General features: G+C 39.4%; 1 protein-coding gene across 1 annotated transcript in view; it reads right to left on the minus strand.

Annotated features, from left to right (window-relative positions):
- LOC122803869 overlaps positions 1–12,500 on the minus strand; it is a 1,036,817-nt gene that overhangs the window by 370,141 nt on the left and 654,176 nt on the right. The gene's annotated exons all lie outside the window — the stretch shown is intronic.

Below are 12,500 nucleotides of genomic sequence, written 5' to 3' on the forward strand. Positions count from 1 at the left end.
CACACACACACACACACACACACACACACACACACACACACACACACACACACACACACACACACACACACACACACACACACACACACACACACACACACACACACACACACACACACACACACACACACACAATCTATACTTCTGCAGGTACTCACAAATGGATGAAATGCAAATGAGCTAGAGAATGATTTAATCCCACTCACTGTTTTCAGTTGTTTCCATTTTGCACTACAATATCTCTTAATATCCTGGACAACAGCAATATAGAGAACTGTGATCAGGTATCTGATCTTAACCAAACTGTTAAGTCTTAAAGACACTGGTGAATTAGGATATTATTTACATATGGACTGGTCATATCCCATCATAATGGGATAAAATCTACAGTATTTCTACACAGGGACCAGATATTTCCTTTCCTTTCATCAGATGTTTCATTCTGGTTTTAATTCATTTAATTTTTAATTTAATTTTACATTTGAAATCATAAAAATAAATTACTGCTCAAGACCAAAACCATGCAAACAACATGCAATGAGTCTCTTCAGACCAAAATCATGTAAAAGGTGGCAAACAGCAAACAACAAGTCTCTTCAGACCAAGGATATATGAATATTCACCAAAATCATATAAACAGTGACGAACAGCATACGACAAGTCTCTTCAGACCAAGGATATATGAGTATTCCAAATCAAAAACGTAGAAAACTCTTGAATTCTTTAAAAAACAAGTATTTTATTAACAGATAACTGGTGAGCGCTTTCGCCAAAATGGCTTTTTCAAACCAAAAAAGTGTAGAGCAGTTTAAGACACACCTTATATATATTCAAGAACATCTTCAATTACTTTTTAAAATAAAAGAATGACATTATAATTGATTAATATGCATGTTGGATAAGCAATGAATAAATAAAGGTGTATACTTATACAAAAGGTTATAAATGGCTAACATATTTAAATAAAAAACAAAAATAGCTCAAACACCTATACTATATAAAAAGACATCACTAAAACATAAAAGATATACATATGTATATCAGACAGAGTTGAACCACGATAATAACAATTTATTATAAAATAAAAAATATATAAATAATAAGAATGTAGAAAAGATATATTTAAAAAATTATTTAAAACGGAACCTCCTATTCTTGTGGGCTGGTCTTAAAGGGACCTTATCATTAAGACCAGGAAAAACATGTGCTTGCAGTCTGATAATCCAGCTGGTTTCATTTCTTTCAGTATGATTCCTAAGGTCCCCACCCCTCAAATTAGGTGTATTAATGTATATAACTAGAAACTTAAAAGTATGTGAATCATTAGTTTCTAATACATGTTTAGACAAAGCACTGGTGGTCGACTGGACATGGATCTGATATAAGTGTTCCCTCACTCTGTCCTTAAGCCTTCTATTGGTTTTACTGACATAGAAGGCAGGACAAGAGGAACAAGAAGCAAGGTAGACTACATGTTCTGTGTCACAACTAGCACTGACATCAAAACTAAAAAATTGAGATGTATTGGGATGTATGAACATGTTCGAAGTACATATAAATGAACAAAAATTGCATTTATTACAAGATTTAGTACCCAAGTGATTTTTACTTTCATGAATAGAATTAACATTTGTATAACATAAAAGTCTATGTAAATTATTTTTATTTTTAAATAAAAACTGTGGGTATTCACCAACAATTTCTCTGATATTTGGGTCAACTGTTAAAACATTCCAATGTTTACACAAAATATCTCTGGTCTGATAGAAGTCATGTGTATAAAATAATGACATTTTTTTGTGTCAAAGCATTAACATGGGTAGTATTCCTTTCTATAGTGTGATATTCATTGCCTTGTTCAGAAAAATATGGGCATGCCCTGTCTACTCTAAGGTTCTCAATACACTGAAAGCCTACATTAATTTCATCTGCTCTATATTTCATTATTAACAATCTATCATGAAGGCTTGCCAATTCTGTCTCAAAATTACTTTGCATAGGATTTAACCTGGATGCCTGAATTGCCTGACCTTTAATAATATTAGTGAATACACATCTAAGATGCATACTTTCTCTATGTAGCAGTGTATTTTTATAGCAAGATTTTCTATATACACCAGTACTGAGTTTGCCATTACTTAAACGTTGAATAAAGACATCCAGAAAAGGGATACTACTGGTTGAAACTGTCAGAGTGAATTTCAAGAAACTAGTGAATGAATTCATTTGTTCTCAGAAACTGCTTAATTCATCCTTACTTCCAGTCCAGAAAAAAACAAATCATCCACAAAACGTCCCTTTGTAGGAACAATTCATCATTAAAGAAAGAATAATATATTTTTCTTTAATGATGAATTGTTCCTACAAAGGGATGGCGTGGCTATGGGCACATCTGGACTCAAACTCATGATAGATTGTTAATAAGGAAATATAGAGCACACGAAATTAACAATCTATCATGAAGGCTGTACTGAGTTTGAGTCCAGAGAAAAAACAAATCATCCACAAAGCGTCTATAAAATATGACATATTTCTTGTAATGGGGCGAAGAGAAAAGCTTTTGTTTTTCCCACAAGGCCATAACAAGGTTGGCATAGCTATTGGCACAAGATGTCACTCTTTTAGATGGGGGGGCAAAAAAATATTATTCACACCACAACTAACTGCCTCTGATTTATTATTTTTAGTTTTGCAAGTAACCTCAATACTTTGTCTCAGGATCTCTTAATGATATCTTGGCTGTATTTCATATTATGGGTCATGTGATCCTGTTGAAGTATCTGTATACCCGCTCTGGTTATATAGTTCTTTTGTGGTTTGCTCTTACCACACTAGATATTTCCATTGGGCCGCTATATGTGTTACACACTGATATCTGGGGAGTCGCAAGACTTCATCCTGCCCCCCCGTTATCAATATATATATATATATATATATATATATATATATATATATATATATATATATACACGGATTCACTTTATATCCTCAAAATACTGAAATATCGAAATTCAGTATTTCAAAGCTATAAAGTTGAATTTTTGAAACCGCGAAAACTCAGAACTGCGAAATTCAAAATCTCGCACACAGGAGATTTTGAATTTCGCGCTTCTACTGCACACACACACCATTCTCCCCACACACAAACACAAGCTCTCTACTACATAAAAGCAGGGGGGCAAGACCCCTGCACCCCCATGTGGGGGGTTGCGCCCACCACACCCACCCTGCTTAAATGTTCTCACTCCGAGGTCGCACTACACACAAACACACAAAATATCACCACACAAGCTACATTCTCCTCGCACACACAAATATCACAGCAACAAAACACACTGACACACACCACAGCCCCAAAGCCCCAACCCAAAAACCTTAACACACACACACACACACACACACACACACACACACACACACACACACACACACACACTACCTGAATCCATAACCACAGCGAAACCTCAAAAGCACGAAATTCAAAACTGCCGGTATTCGAGGTTTTGAATTTCACGCTTCTGAGCTTTCGCTGTTCTCAGGATTCCACTTTATGGGCTCGGAATACTGAATATATGTGTGTATATATATATATATATATATATATATATATATATACACATATATATAAAGAAGTTATGTACTCACCATGACATTCCATGTGAGTTGTTCATCTCGCCTTCATTCTTACACATGGGTTTGGAGATGATCCTCAACTCCGAGTCGGCCAGCTACAAAGCTCAAGGTCTTCAGACAGCTCAAGGCCAAGTCCCTATTCCATGATGCACCTTGTGTTACCTCAGATCTTGTTTGCTGCCTCTAATAATACCATATGCCATTCTGTCATTTATTTTTAAGGTAAAAACCATAGGAAAGACAAAGCAACCATAATAAAACATGAATCTCGTTCCTCGAAAAAACCTGGAGGGGGTAGGAGGGTGGGAAGTAAGAATGAAGGTAAGATGAACAACTCACATGGAAAGTTATGGTGAGTACATAACCTCTTTATGTGAAGTTGTTCTATCTCGCTGTTCATTCTTACAGATGGGTAGCATCCCAAGTACCATCTTTCTCAGGTGGCTCATGGGAGTATGTTTCTCAGGACAGTAGAACCAAAGGAGGCCCTGTCCCTGGAGGCCTTATTGACTTTGCAATGAGTGATAAAGGTATGAGGCTTTGACCAAGTAGCTGCTGCACAGATATTGTCTATTGGTAACCTAGGTGAAAAAGCAGAAGATGTGGACACAGCTCTGGTTGAATGAGCCTTAATTTTGTGTTGTAGAGGTAAATTGGCAGCTGAAAGTGATGCATTCAGATAACCATTTTGATAGAGTTGTTTTTGCCACAGGCATACCTTTTCTAGAATCTGAAAAGGAGACAAAAAGTTGTTCAGATCTTCTGAATTCTTTGGTTCTATCTAGGTAAAATCTGAGTTGTCTGTGAACGTAAAGTTTGTGCAGCATATACTCCAAATTGTTGGTGTGCTTAGGGAAAAACACTGGTAAATCTATAGTTTGGTTAAGGTTAGCTTCAGTACAAACTTTAGGTAAGAATGAAGGATTTGTTTGCAGTGAAACTCTGTCAGCATGAAAAATCAAATACGGAGGTTTTATGGACAAACCACAAACGAAAAAACTGTTGAACCAAAAGAGCGTAACAACGAACAAGAACACTATGAGAGACTACTTCGTAAAATTAACAGACGTTTAATGACTCCAAATTAATGTTAGCGCTTTCGGCTAAATCAAATATTTAGCCTTCCTCAGACAAACAGCAGAACAGGAAATGACATTTCTTAAAATATATGTATAGAACCAATTGGAATAAAGTGCATTTAGTAATTAGTTGTAACTAAGGTTACCTTAAAGTAGTATAATCCATTGCAAACATAAGCCTTGAATAAAGGTAAAGATAGAGTGCCTCTATAGGCATTGCAACGGAACAGCAAGTAATACTTTGTTGCAAGTACCTCCATTCATCAAAATATTTACACAGATGTTAAACTCTATAATTACTGGGTTATTTAATCATACAACTTGCTTCATACTTATGTGATATATTAAAATGTTATAAAAACAGTGAATGATAAACTAAAAATATTTGTGTATATATTAAATTGTAACCAAAAATATTTCCACAATTTGGAACATTATTTCCACATTTAAACATTAAAAATACTGATTAGTTTTGCCCGTAGAATTCCTATACAATAATCATAAAATAATACAATTTTACATTAGTGCATTCTGTTAGGGAATAATTGATGTTGGGTCCATTTCATATCAAAATGTGAGAGACCTTCCCTATATGTGTTATCTGTTATACGATAACCATTTTAATACACATTTTATTGATAGGTTGTCATTGATGCCAGGTAATAAATGTGCTCTAGTTCGTACCTGCCACATCAATTCATCTATCTCTAACCTAATTTGCCAGGGACCACCCATTGGATCTGGCATTCTTTGTTGGAGTATAACAAAGTTGAAGGAATGCCCTGTATTGCTGATAATATGCTTAGCTAGGGCATTGTTCACATCCCTTCTGCTAATAGCATAAATGTGTTCGTGTATTCTGGTCTTGAATCTACGCTCTGTCTTGCCAATGTAGAAAGCTTCACATTGGCTACACAGAGCAGCATATACCACAGATTTTGATTCACAGTTGTAATGCTTGCTTATTTTATATGTCCTATCTTTAATGTTGAACTGAGTGCCCACTCTAATAAATTTGCATTCTGCACAGGCACCACATTTGTACATTCCTTTGGGGCTGAGAAATGAACTTTTGGTGCCCTTTCCAAAATGGCTTTAAGGTTTTGGCCTCTCCTGTATGTTATGTTGGGTTTTCACCTAATGCTGTAGACAAAGTACTGTCATGATTAATTACGTCCCAATTCTTATACAGGATCTCCCTAATTTTTGAAAATCTAGCGAGAAAGTGTGTAAAAAGACACATTATAATTAGTGTCCTTACTTCTATCTCTAGTTGGCAGACTAACGAATTAGTGCCAATTCTTCTTCCCGAAAGTTTTGTTATTAAGAAGGGAATAAAATGGCCTGACTTCCGTTTGTTTACTACTTCCACTATGATGTTGTCAATCAAAGTAAGTGGATAGCCTCTTGCCAAGAACATATTTTTAGTTTGTTGCATTCATGTTGGAAATCCAGATCATCAGTAACCATACGTGGCGCCCTCACTAACTGACCTTTTACAACCGATCTTTTTGGTAGTAGGGATGGCTACTGGAGAAATGCAAAAAACTATTAGAATATGTGGATTTTCTATATATGTTACTTTTCAGTCTTTTGTTATTAACATCCTTTGTAAGAAGAATGTCTAAATAACTGATCTCACTTTCCTGTGTGTTAAAAGTGAACTGTAAAAGTTTGTCATGTTGGTCATTCGTTCTATAAAGTTAGGAATGTCCTCACTATTGCCTTTCCATAAACAGAAAATGTCATCCTGGTATCTGGTATACCAGGAGACATACTGTTTAAAAACCTCATCCTTAAATAGAAGTTCTTTTTCCCAATGTGACAGTACTGCATTGGCGACGAACCCCACATGGCGACCCCATTGCTACTCCGGAGGTTTGAAGGTAAAATTGTTTTCATAAAAGAAAAGTTATTTACCAAAACCATCTCCAAGAGTGTTTCAGTCAAATAAATGGTGTTATTGTCAACATTCTTGGCAACCATAAATTCTCTCACCCAATTAAGGCCTATATCCTGTGGTATAACTGTATACAGATCTTTTATATCTATTGTAAGAAAAACTATGTCCGGGGTATATTCAATTTCGCCAATGTTTTTCAAAAAGGACCAAGAGTCCTTACAGATATGTGCCTCCTGTGCTAGTAAAGGTTTAATAATACTATCAACTAGTCTTGCACATGCGTAAGTGGGCGAACCCCTGCCATCAACAATAGGCCTGAACGGAGGTGAGTAAAGCTGTTTATGTAATTTTGGTGTTCCAAAGAAGGCTGAGATTCTGGAGGATGGCATCTGCAAATATCTATACGTTTCTGGAATAATAAAACCTTCCATAAGTAAATCATATAGTATGTTATTAATCTTCCTATAGGCTCCATGTATCTCATTCAGAGATACTTCCTTATAAGCTGGTGTATCCAAATGCTTCTTCATGTATTCCACATATTTAAAGTGGTCCATTAAAACCACCCCACCCCTTTATCCGGTTTCATGACACGGATCCTACAATCCCTTAATAAATGGAGAAAATCCCATTCCAGTGTGGTCATATTGTTAAGATCTTTTGATTACTATACATAATCCGATTTTTAATTGCCCACAAATCTGTTTCACACATTTTCTCAAACACTAATAAGCTCGGATGGAGGGTGGATTATATGTACTAGATACCCTAAGGGGTTCAGTAACTCTGTGTTGTTACCCAACAATGAATGTAAGTTAAGTTTTCTAACAAAACTTTTAGGTCCACCAGTGTTTTCCCTATGTCCATATGTTGCTTGGAACAAACGATAAATCTTTTGCAAAGAAGTTGACAATATCCTGATGGATTTCAATAAGTGTATAATTATACACTGTAAAGTCATTGTTACTACTTTTCAGGATGTTTGGTTCCAAACCAAAAGGGGGAACCTGGATCATCTCTTCCTCCCCCCTCTTTTCTTGTTCCTCGTATTGTTCCCTGTCTGGGCCCACGTACGGTTGGTTGCTCGGGTGTTGTTGGCCTGATGAAAATCCTGGTTGTCCTGTTGGTCAAAATCTACCATAGACTGGCCTTGTGGTTGAATGTTATCCCTCAGTCCATTTGCTGAGGTGTTTGGCTGATTGATGTTATTAACGTTGGTACTGTTGTTATTATTCAGCCTTGGGCTCCTTCTATAGCCCTGCCGTTGAGTTGTAAAACCTTCTTGGTTATTGTCATTATTGGTGTTATCTACTGGGATAACATTCGTATTTTGTCCAGTTTGATTGGGCACTTCCCCTTGAATAACCTGCGTTTTATTTTGAGGCCTGGGATAAGCGGTTTTATTCGCATAGTCCGTTAAATCTCGACTTAATTTTTTCTTTTTACTAAATAGTAATTTCTCCATACTAGCCTCAATGCTAGAAAAGATCGACAATAGTCGTACTTAAACGCAAGAAATCATCACTGGAAGTAATGTATTTTTCAAGGGCATCCAAATCAGCTGCAAGAACCGCAATATCTTTAGAATAAAAAGCAATGAGAGCCTGTAGGAATTCGATCCCTTGTCGATCAAACAATGCCAACAGCTCTTGGTGAAAAAGAGAATTTTCCACCAGCCCAGATGGAAAACGCCATTGTCTTAGTCCTTTTGGGACAACCTTGTGTTTAACACATTCTGTAAGATATGCGACTTCCAATTGCAGTTTTTTATATTTGTATAACTTATTGTCAAATTCATCAATTTTATCCCCTAATACATTTGTGTCAGTCATGTGGTTTACATTAGGTTCATTACGCTGACTGAACCCTTGGCTGAAAAAATTATTGTTCATTAAAAAATCAGCCATTGTTGGTATTCCTTGCTGGTTACAGTTAAGGTTTTATGGACAAGTTCTGACCCTCTTCGAGCAGACGTGATGGCTACGAAATCGCATGAAGACGCTGGCTCAAACGGTGGGAAAATAATGCATGAGAGCATAAAATTTAGGTTCCAGGGGGTATAAGTGGATTTAACTGGTGGTCTAAGATGGAAAGTCCCTTTGAGAAAGGCTTTGGATAGCTTGTGTGACATTATGTTAAAGCCTTCAGTACCAAGATGAAAATTAGAGATGGCAGCAAGCTGCACACGAATTGTAGCTGCCGCTGCTCCTTTTTTGAAAAGCATAGTCAAAAATTCTAATGTAGAGGAAACAGAGGCTTGGTAAGGGTCAATGTTATTCTGAGAAAGCCCATATGGAAAATCTCTTCCAATTGCTGAGGTACAACTTCCTAGTAGAGGATTTATGAGAAGATATTAAGGTATGTTGCATTTTGTTTGAGAGGTTATGGAACCTGGCTATGTTGGGAAATGGAGCAGCTAGGCTGTCAATTTTAGGGACTGAAGGGAGGGATGAAGAGCACCAATGAGTGCATCAGATGGTCCAGAAATGGGTCTAGAATCCAAGGCTCTTCCAACAGATGAGGTTGAAGGAAGGGGAACCAAATCTGATGAGGCCAATGATGGTTCTTCTCAGGGCTTTGGCTTTCTGTAATACTTTGGGTATCAGGGGAATTGGTGGAAATGCATAAAGGAGACCCGGAGGCCAATTGTGTATGAGTGCATCCCTTGGGGAATCTCCTGGAGGGGGAATCAGGACAAAGTAGCTTCTGCATTTTGTGTTCATGAGGGATGCAAAGAGATCAGAGCAAGGCTGGCCCCATTTGCGGAATATTCTTTCCGCTATTTCTTTTTTGAGGGACCACTCGTGAGGCAACAAAATTGCCCTGCTCAGTTTTGTCTGCAATCACATTGGATTTCCCTGGGATGTGCATTGCTATCAGAAAATGCTGGGTGGATGTAACCCACTGCCATACTCTTAGAGATTCTCAACAAGAGGATAGGACCTGGTTCCTCCTTGTTTAAGTACCAGACCACCGACATGTTGTCTGTCTGAATCACAATTGTCCCAGAGGGAGAGAGTCCTGAAAGTACTGCAATTCCAAGAGTACCGCTCTCATCTCCAGGACATTGATATGCAGATGTGTCTCTTGTTAAGTCCAAGTGTCTTGGGCTGTTCTTCCTGAAAATGCCCCTGCCCACACGATCAAGAAAGCGTCCGTGGTCATCATGGCCGATGGTGTGGGTAGGATAAAAGGATGACCTATCATTACTTGAAGAGAGGTCAACCACCACCGAAGATCCTTTTTGCATGTGTTTGTTAGAATAATGAGATGTGACATTGGGTGCTCTTGATAAGACCATTGCGTGAACAGAAGCCATTGTAGAATCCGCATGTGCATATGACCCAATGGAATTGCTATTATTGCAGCTGCCATCATACCCAACAATTTTAGCACTTCTGAGGCTGGCACCTTGTCTCTGGAAATGACATTCAGAATTTGCTGACAAAGTACTGATATCCTTTCTAAAGGAAGTTTTAAAGTGGTGGTGGTGGTGGTGTTTAAATCTACTCTGATAAAAATGATATGTTGCGATGGCGACAAGGCAGATTTTTCTGAGTTTATGGTAATCCCAAGTTGATTGCAAAGAGTAAGTGTGGTGTCTCTGGCTTGTATAAGCTGATGCCTAGTGGTGGTGGAGAGGAGCCAGTCATCTAGGTACGGAAACACCAGGAATCCCAAATGCCTCAGGTGAGCTGTGACCACTGCCATACATTTGGTGAACACTCTGGGGTCTGTAGTGAGACCAAAGGGCAGGGCTCAAAACTGGTAGTGATTAGCTCCCAGCCGGAAGCGCAGATAATCCCTGGATGGTTTGTAGTACAAATCCTGGAGATCTAGCGAGCACATCCAATTGTCTTTCCCTAAGAAAGGAAGTATCGACTGTAGCGTGACCATCTGGAACTTCTCCTTCTTGACGGATCAGTTTAGTCTGCTGAGGTCCAAAATAGGTCTCCAGTCCCCTGTCTTTTTTGGAACTAAAAAGAATCTTGAGTAAATTCCAGATCCTATCATGGAACATCTGGGATTTTTGTTATCAAGGGGGGAGGAGTGGCGAAGGGAATAAAATATCCTCTGGAAATTATGCTTTGTACCCAGTTGTCATTTGTTATTTTTAGCCAGGCATCTGAGTATAAAGATAAGCAACCCCGACTGCTTCCAGAGTAGGACAGTCGGGCCTCCTTTAAGGAGCGCTGGTAGGGCTTCCCAAAGAACTGGTCTCTGTCACCCTGATTTTGTGGACCCCCTCTGTCGTGAGGGCAGCGTCTTCCATTACTACCCATTCCTCTGCCCCTGGAGGGGGGTTCACCACGTGTGTCCAGAAAGGCTCCTTGGGATTTTCGGAACCACAACTTTCCCCCCTTTTGACCCTTGGGGTAGGGTCTAGTAGGAGTGGGAAAAACAAACTCCAATGGCAGACAGTCTTTCCTTCCTGCTCACACCTGGTCAGAGTTTCCTTAACTTTGGGCCCAAAGAGAGATGAGCCATCAAAAAGGGTTTTGACAAAGGATGACTTAAAGGGCTCTGCAAAGGAACATAAGCGCATCCAGGAGTGTCTCCTAAGAGCAATTCCTGTACCTGCTGCCCTATTCATTCCATCAGCTGCATATGAAATCAGATGAATGGAAGAGTTCACTATGGAATTAAGGGTAGCAAGCTAGGATGTAACCTTGTCTGCAGCTCCCTCAGCTACCGTACCCTGCAGAGTATCTCCAAGCTGTTTTAGGAGGTCTCTTTGCAGTCTTGTGAAATTTGTGAAGTAGTTCAGTGAACACATGGCAAAAGTCACTGAACTAAACATGTGCTTCCCATATCTATCCATGATCTTAGAGTCTCTGTTAGGAGGATGGACAGAGGAAGAATTTTCTGACATCTCCTTTTTGGTGGCTTCCACCACCACCATGGCATCAACAGGCACTCCCTTTGTGAGAAAGGTCTTATTGTGAAGGGCAGAAATAAATTTATTGGGCCTCCTAGAGACAAGCTCCATGGTGTCCGGTGACACCCACAACCTTCGTGAGACCAGTTCCATAAGCTCATCGAAGGGTGGAGACACTCAAGAGGTGGAGGGCTGAGACCCAAAAGCTTTCAGGAGGACCAACGCATCCTCAGTAGAGTTGGTGGGCTTCCAGCCACCCCTCTGCTTTAGGATTTCCAAGATATCTGCAAATGAGATATCTTCAGAGGGGGGAATTCTTCCAAGCTGGTGCCAGATGTAATAGACTCCTGCAGGGAGTCTACATGTTTCCTCTTGCAAATTCTCTTCCTGGGAACCTCATCAGTGGGAGCTTCTGGTGAGGCCTCAGAAGAGCATGGACCACCCAATGGGGCTTCCTGCGGCTCAGTGTCTCTATGCTTCAGGCTCAGGGTCTCTACGCTTCAAAGTGATCTGTGAGGCAGAAGTAGACACAGTTGCTTTTAGGGAAGAGGTAGTTGGTCTTGAAGTTGTGATGTCCTGGGGGACATTACTCTCCTCATGGCCTGAAAAGCATCTCTGCTCTTGTGGGAAGGAACCGCTGGATCTGAAGAAACAGATGATTCCCTTGGCACCAGAACAGTGGGCTCTGATCCAGAGGTACAAGCCAAAGTCATATGAGCCGAAGCCCCATGAGGCAAATTCGGAACCAAAATATTGGTCCAACTATCCTCCCCAGACCCGACTGGTGAGTGTTGGCTCCTAGACTCCTCGATAGGCAGCGAGGAAGTCTGAGTAATCGGAACCGGTGGCACTGGAGCAGGCATCAGTTCCAAAGGCTCCACAATCATCAGGTCCAACTCCTCCAGCTCCGACGGACTGGTATGGCTCGGAGGAGGAAAAGAAGTAGATGGAGGAACAGTTTTCAGTTCTGAAATTATTTGGGTCAGAGCAGATAAAAATTTGGCAA

The sequence above is a fragment of the Protopterus annectens genome, chromosome 6.part0 (assembly GCF_019279795.1).
Source record: "Protopterus annectens isolate FY-2018-M chromosome 6.part0, PAN1.0, whole genome shotgun sequence".
Taxonomy (NCBI): domain Eukaryota; kingdom Metazoa; phylum Chordata; order Ceratodontiformes; family Protopteridae; genus Protopterus; species Protopterus annectens.